Genomic DNA, 8655 nt, shown 5'->3' with positions numbered 1-8655 from the left:
ACGTCAAATGTCATGAGATCTTTAATTTCAGAGATAACAACAAGGAGAGTACCTAGAAGTTGCTGTTGGGGGCTAAAAGAGGAACGAGGGAGAGTAGGACTGAGACAGGCAAAGGAGTAGCATTTCCTTTCAGACCCAAAGGTGTCAAAAGACACAGAGTCACTCTTGTGTGCTGCAGGACTGTGGCCACCTCCACACTACCTCACAGGCAAGCCATTCGACGAGGTTTGGAAACCATTACAACAGTCTAGCACTTAAAAATAATTTTCCTTTTCATTCTCATCTTACCTACATTTCTCAAAGGACATGACAAAAGATCCAAACCAGGCACTGCTGCTGGTTATACCAGTGGAAAGAGATGTTTGAAGCACACAGCCACACAGCAGCGAGAAACGAGAGCCTGGCTGCCCAGCGCCACTTGTCATTTCTGCCTCGGACACATGGGAACGTCCCGAGCACAGCAAACAGCTAACAAGGACCTGACAGGATGCTACAGACACTACAAACATTTTCTTAGAATTGGAAAGTGACTCGGCCAACCTTTCTCTCCCTTAAAGGCTCTCAGAACCTTTTGGTTACTAGCTGGATGTGCAGACATATGATTTAATAATGAATATATTATTCAACCTGCAGAACTACTCCCAAAGCAGCTGCCCTGGACACTCAGCACAGCACTGTGGCAGCACCGTGTGGGGACACGGTGACATCTCCCAGCCTAAAGGCTGTCCAGCCACACCGCTGCAAAATCGAGAAGAATGCAATACCAAATGGGAACCCAACGAATTACACAATGGGCTGGTGTTCACAAAAGAAGTGAAATGAAGGACAGTACACTCAATAGATCCTCTGGATACCATTAAGAGGTTTAATTGTATGAAGAGTAATACTTCTTACATTAGTTTACATGTGAAGTTTTATTTAGATTGCTACTCGCTGCCACACAATTTGAGCAGTAGAGGATATATATTGGAGAAAATGTTTCATCTTAGAAGCAAGTATATGAAAGGTTACTCTAAACCTGAGTATAGACAGGAACAAAACTACACAGGTGAAGTAAAAAAATAAATTAACTGATTAAAAATCCCTTCTTGGAATGGTAAAGAGTTCTATCAGTATGTTACAAAAATAAGACTGGAAAGCAATATCACAAACATTCCTCGAGGGGCACATGGATAAACTGCTTCCAATGCTTTGACTGTTTACTTTCCTTTTAAATACTGATTCTCCAAGATTCAGTAACCAGAATAACTCAAAATTTAACTAAAACTTGAAATATCAAGGCTATTTTCCAGAAACCTTCTTTGTAACTGAAGGGGCTAGGAGTTGGATCGTTGTAGTGTATAAACACTGAGCAACACTGGGAATTCAGTAAAGTTTCAGAAGAAGCTATCTGTGGGAACAAGTTACACCATTGCTGCTATGTGCATGTCAAAAAATAAATACAGCACAATGGTAAGAAAGTTTCTGTCCAACATATTAAGTGTTAGCATGCATTAACACCAAATCCCTTTGAAAATCTAGAACCCTAAAATAAAGTTACTTTTTACCTGGTCAAAAATAGACTGCCCTTATTGTTCCCAAAAATTTGCTGAACTGCACACTAGTACCTTCACTGAACAGCACACTATGCTCATGTAGCAGGCAAGGTTACTACTCTTAAGAGGCTATTTGAAGAGAATGCATAACAAGCCAAATTAACAAAGGATAACTACACTTAAATAGTGTTAGTACTACAGGTAAAGATCAATCCATTTTGTAAGACAACCAAGCTTCAGGTAGATGAACAAGGGAAAACTCTAACCTAACAGCAAAAAGCAATTCTGATATTCTAAACAAGTTGTACCCTATCTATATCTGTGGATATGAAGAAACAAAACAAAGAAGTCTTGAGAAGCTGTTCAGAATGCTCCGGGAACTGTCTGAAAGCCTCATCCTCTGAGATCTGTGTATTAAAACTGGATAGAAAAAGATGCTTCATACCATGGCCATGTTTGGATCAATGACTAGGATAAAGATCAGAAATTCAGAACATAAAGCGGTGGTCACCTTGGTTTCAACATCTGCTCAAAACCAGACACATGTCTACGTACACCACTGGCACAACGAGCATCTAGGATGTCCTGAGTGTCAGTATGAACCTTGCACAACGATGGCTGAAAGCTACGCCACAGGAAATGACCTCATCGTGCTTTAGCTCCAATATTGCACTGGTAACGGAATTTCATCTATTGCATTTTAAGTAAGGGGAAACAAGGTACCTCCCTCTCACCTGGCTGTTTTTTGCTGCTGTTCGGCACTTCTCCGTTGGTCACTGGTTGTTGGTTTGTGACAGCGCTGCCTCCTGACTGGCCGTTTAACACTTTAGGAGTAGATCCCAGGTTTGCAGCTATCACTGGTAACTGCTGACCTCGTTTCAGAAGCTGTTTCTGTTCCTGGTGTCGAAATCGTGGTGGTACTTCACGAGGAGGGTATCGAGGCAAGGTCTGCTGCTGCTGAGTGTTGGCTGTGGCCCGCTTGGCATTATTATTAGTGCTGGTTACTGTGGAAGTGCCGTTAGAGGTGACAGGCTGAGGCTGGCTTACACTTGTCTTTGTTTGTTCTGGCACTGCCCCCACCCCCAAAAAGAAGAAAGTTGGACAAAGTTATTCATCAGAACAGCAACTTAAAAAATTGAAGACTAAGTCAATATTCTCAGATTGCTTATATATTACATAATGGCAGCATTTCTTCTGATTCAAGTTGTTACTCATTTCCCATTAAAAGCCCAATCATCCCATAATCACATGGCTTTAACAGCACAGATCTGGAAGCAGAAATATGTCTTGCTATCACTCCCAACAAAGCTATCTCCGTTAAAGTATGCTACTACCAACAAGCTTTCTAGAGCTTTTTCTGACTAATCAGCACTATGCTAGTTTATTTTGGCATTTAAACTTTATTCAAAAAATATTTAAGTACTAAGAAAAGAATTCTTACTCCCATGGGAAACTTAAGTGTTACATATAGAAAAATGTTATAGTCTGGCACAAAAAGAAAAGGGGTGAAGAGGACATACAGAAGGCATGGGTAAGACCCGCCTGCTTTACAAACCCTAACATCCAAAGGGAAACACACAAACACCCAAAAGGCAACCTGTTGCCTGCAGGAAAAGCGAAGAGCCCAGGCAGCCCCCGTGCGCAGCTTGGCAGGACTGTGCCAGCATTGGTAACGTGCCAAACGTGCAACTGCAACTCCAAATGATCTTGCAGTCTGGACAGCACGGCCACTTCCAGGCAAGATGAAGGTCAAATAATTTGCAGAGGTCAACTGCGAGCAAAGACAGCAAGCTCCGATGCTGCACAAAGGGAAAACTGCAACACCCTCCACTCAACACCCCCCCAAGCAGCGCAGAGGCACAAGGGGTCGGTACGGGGTGTGCAGGTGAGCGGGTAGGGAACCAGGATCAGTGGGGACGAAGGAATGCTGCAAGCTACTGAACGTGTCCTTCCCGGTGCTACGGTTGTCATCCCTGCCACCACAACAGGCAAGCTGCGCTTCCAGTCCCTTACGCTCCTGACATGCTAAGGTGATTTTCACTTTTCTTGGGTGAGATATCCATGAAGTGTGTTCACATTTACCGCGGAACCTTCTGAGCTAGCTCCAGACTCGGTCAGACCTCCTAGCACTGACCTGCCCCCGTGGTCACGTCACCATTGCTCCTCAGAGCTCCACAAAACGAAACCGGCACTTTTAGAAGTTACTGAAAGAAAAATGGTTTAATCTGTGCAGCTTTCCTGCTGCTAAGAGCAAGGGCACAGCTCGGTAATGCGACTCCTCTGGTGACAAACATGCAAAGAGGTTCCTACTAGCCCCGGGTCACTCCCTCCCCAGCAACACAACTCCTCCTGGGGCTGTTCAGCCAACACAGGGGAACAGGGACGCAGGCTGAAATCATCCCCGTGCTTTTCTCACTGAGATCTTACGAGAGGAGTTCAGGACGCAGCTCCATCAAACTGCTCCAACACCATCGCTAAGGCGCTGGCAGGATGTGGAAGAGGATTGGTCCCGCGTGCTGGGGAAGGGGGAAACTGAGGCAGGCACCACTGCTCGGGACCAGTGAGGGCTCTCGCCTTCCCCTGCTGGGCCAGGCAGCACCCAACTACAAGTCAGGTCTCAGTTAGTGGCAGGCTGTATTTATTTTCAAGAGTGGCTTTGTACACTGGCAGCATCTAAGCGTACACAACTTAGGGCTTGAGAGCAGCATCCTCACACCACTTCCCTGCTGTGTGCCATTTAATAACTTCCTGGCACGTCAGCAGCAAGAATATGGTTACTGCATGACTGAAAATGTAATTTTCTGGGGCTTTTAAAGTTTTTTTTGCTTGTCTAAAGACCATTTTATCATTCACTTTCAGAACAGACTCATGTGAACACAACATAAAAAAAATGTATTAAACTCCTTAAAGCGTCACCTAAGAATCAGCATCCAAGTTGTGTTTCAATGGAATACTGTATTTAAGCTACTTAAGAAAAGCAGACAAGACAAATTTTAGGGACCTCCTGGTTTCCCAGGCGGCCAGTTCCAGGCCTTGGAGAGAAGTCTGGAGGGGAGAGGAGAGGCCCCCAGCTTGGGCTGCTCCCCAACACGCTCCCCCTGCAGCCCCACCATCTATCTCCCTGCTCTGACACAGCCCTGACCCAGCTCTCTATTTCACAGCTGACTGCAGGAGGACGGAATTAAGGGAAGGAATGGCCAAGACGTAAGTCAACTTAATGTACAGAGTACAGGGAATTGAAAGGATTCAAAAGCGATTAGATAAATTGCCGAGTCGATAAAAATCACCAACACCATCTCAGATTCCATCAGTTCAAGTTGTTACCTATGCCAGAATTTCGAGCAGGTAACTCTGATTCCCTGCACGATGTTTTGATGCGTATTATGTGACAGCAAATTATCATCAAAACTGAATTTCACAGATACAAAGTAGTCTTAAACAAATCTACCTCCCTTTATTCCTTTTAAATTTCTCTGTTTGAAAAATACTTAAAATACCTGAAAACTACTCAGCCTTGGGGGGTGAGGGCACTGTTTCAGCAAACAACTAAGATTTGTCAACAATTTAATGCATAGCTCTTAGCACATTTCTGTGGTCTAGTACTGCAACAAGCTTTGAAATGTAAAAAAAAAAAATTTCTTCCCATACCACAATCTGTGTAACCACCGCCCAAATCTTAACTTTTTAATCTATCAATATGCCTCCCACTGCAACCGATTCCCACTAACTGCTCTTTACAGTTTAAAGCAGAGCTCAGCCCACACCCGAGGCGCGCTGACAGCCACACACGGAAAACCACCACCTTCTGCAGCCAGCACGTCATTATCAAGCCAAGGAAGCAGTCACACAGTAACGGCACCGCTCAGGGACACACGCGTCCTTTAGCCTGCTGCACAGTGTATTTAAGCTTTTTTTTTTTTTACTGTCAGCTTCAGTGGAAAGCACACCCTGCTTGAAGAGATTTTTAATACAACACCCGACACCCCAGAACACGGCCAACGAAAGATATTCCGTTTCCCTGCGCTGCTACTTCCATTCGTGTACAATTGCTCCTCTCAGATCAAGTAAAATCATTTCTATATGAGATGAGATGTCCAGAGTTGCAGCAGTGTGTTTAGGGCAGTGCTGCAGTGCAGCTATGTTAATACTTTCCTTTCCTAATTACCGCTACTTTAAGACAGAGCGCATATTTTAACAGACTCCAAAGGACCTGCAGGTAATGGAATCACTTTCGACTATAAGAGCCTGCAACTGCTGGACAAGGTACTTCCTGCCAAGCCAGCCCCTAAGCTACGACAGGAACAAGGCTTCACAAACAATTTAAGAAAATCCTATTTCTTGTAAATTCTAGGCATTCATTTCCCTAGCAAATATGGTAATTCCTTCTACGATGGTCAGCGAATTAAAGAGAAATCTACCAGACAATACAGTTACACTACAGAGTATGCAAAGTTTACATCGGGGTGTTAATTTCAAACCCATATTAATCCGAAGAGCAACAGAGTTCCCTTGCCTTCACTTCCCCAAGTACCACAGAGTAAGTTTTAAGCTACACAATTCATCCTGCCCAACATTTTCTGCTCCCCAAGACTAAATAACACATTCATACTCCAACATGTCTGCTATAAATCCCAACACCCCTTAATCATTATCTTAATATTTTAATCTGTTATAAGCAAGTTGCTCATTTAACAGAAGTCTGTTCTGCACACCAGTGTTTTATTTTGAATCACACTAAGGCAGCAAGAGAACATTAACAGACTCAGTCTATCACAGTTCATTTACTTGATTACTAACAGCAAGTTTACAGCAACGAAAATGAAAAGTGACAGATTTTCAGAAAGAACAAACCTGTTGAAAACCCACAAAGCAGGGGATGGAGAAGTTACAGTTTACAGAGAGATTCCAAAGAAAGACGCTTCCAACTTGTGTTGCTTTCCCACTCTGCAGATTTCATTAGAAAATGGAGGAGCAGCATGGTGTCATTTTACTGCTCCAGGAGCGCTGCTGCCAACTCCTCCTGGAGTAGGGGCCCAGGGACTTACACTCCCCCTCCAATAAAAAAAATGGCAGCTGTTTGAATAACTTTAATGCAGATGGAAAACAGTTTCTCCCTCGCACAGAACCAGCGTACAGAGATCAAATCGTCTACTGCACCACACAAAGAGCAGCACCGAGCTGTCATTTAAATGTTTCTTCTCGCTGCTGCTGAAGCTGACCTCTTAAAAATGTATTGTGCTGCTCGCTCCCCGCCTGGCGTGCCCCAAAGAGTTGTCAGGGCTGGAATGCTGAAGGGCAAACAGAGGAAGTCTGGCTTTCAAGCTGACACACGTAAGATGTAGTGCTAGAATTTTCGTTGTGGAAAAATGGCCGCAGCTGTAAGCTCAGCTAGCTGATCTGGAAAATATCTAACTGTTTGCCAATTCATTAACCCCTGAGGATCCGCACAAAGGTAAGCTGCGTGCCATTCCTACGGGTGATTTTAACAGCGAGCATTTCTTATCCTGTTCATTTTTGCTATTCGCTTTCGAGATTTAAAAGCTAACATAACAGTTTTTCCAATGAGGAAAAGCATAGTTAGGCAAGTGAAAAAAACAAACAAACAAAAACCGACAAAACCCTGAAGAGTTAGTAGATTCGGGCAATTCTGCTTCACAGAGAACAAAACGAATAAGAAGTTTCCAAGGTGGGAAACATGAGTCAAAGATTTCAATTACACACTGAGCTATTTTTAAAAGCACTTTCCGTTTCAGTGGTTAATTCAAAGTTTATTCTGTTCTGCAGTAAAAGTAGTACTCCATGCCTCTGCCTTCTGCAAAGCGGGGGAACTCAGAACTGAAACCCGACAGATGTTTTCAGCTCCAGCTTGTATTGTTTCACAAAGCACAAAAGCACTCAGAACAGCTCACCACAACACCAGCCTCAGCATCAACACTGCTGTTCCAATTTCATCAATTACTTCACTCGGGTATTATGTACATACATTACAGCATGTGCACAAAGATATTTCATCTCATCATGAAATCGCATTCTACAGAAGTGCACCACGATGACTGAAGTGAGCACGGAAAACACAACTCAAACACTCCTCTTAAATCACCTTTACTTTAGTGCTTGGCTTATCTCTAGCTACCCGTGGCCACAGTGCAGAGTCCTGTTTTAGGAGAAATTCAGGGTGAATGTATTGATTTCTCTGTCTTTAATGGCACTAACATTAAACACAGCAAAAAAATCATATTTTGCCAAGCCAGAAGGAACACCACAACAGTTGACAACACGACAGTGTTCTCAACAAATAAGGACTTTCAGATGACACTTATTTTTTCCTAAAATACCTGGTACAAGAGCACTCGGAGGGCACTTGTCGATGTACGGATTTGTTAAGCTAGCTGCTGCACAAGTAGAGAAACCTTCTGCTTAGCAACTAAATAATACATTCATCTCTAGCTCCTATGGACTTCCTCTTCCCTCTTTCAAAGAAACCAGATGTATAACACCAGACAGAACACTGGAAATCCACAGGAATGACACACATGCATTTTTAATGACGATAATACAGTATTAAACTGCGACTTGTACCAGAAACATTTCTATTAGCATCATCTTCATTACTCCATTCCTAATCCTCAACGGGGAAAAAAGAAAAAAAAAATCAGCACTAACTTCCTCAGAAGGTAGTCTTATAATTTTCCATGCACACTGGTAGCTACTTCAGCTGGTACAAAAGCAATTTCTACCTTAGCTAAACCAACATTGTGGAGCCATCCAAACTACACTTAAAACCAAGAAATAACCTCCCCACCCCCCCACCACTTAACCAGCTACTTGTCTGAAAGAAGGAACATAATTCTGAATTATTTAGAGATCCTGTACTCTTGTATTTTATCTTCAGCTCATGCATGGAATAAATTATTTATGACATTAACGCGATGGAAACTTGGAAACTAATGAAACATTAATTTGCATCCTGAACACAAGCAGGCAAAACTGGTGAAACAATGAGAGAGAGCGCTACATAAGCAACGAGCTTTGCTGCTACAGAAACTGCTGCAAAAAGTTGTGTATCTGAACCCCACGATGTCTGTACTTCTTCAGGACTGTCAGCTTGCGCCTCTTCAAC

This window comes from Pterocles gutturalis, unplaced genomic scaffold (assembly GCF_000699245.1).
Source record: "Pterocles gutturalis isolate BGI_N339 unplaced genomic scaffold, ASM69924v1 scaffold10213, whole genome shotgun sequence".
Lineage (NCBI taxonomy): Eukaryota > Metazoa > Chordata > Aves > Pterocliformes > Pteroclidae > Pterocles > Pterocles gutturalis.
The sequence above is the reverse complement of the archived record's forward strand: the minus strand, read 5'-3'. Positions refer to the sequence as shown.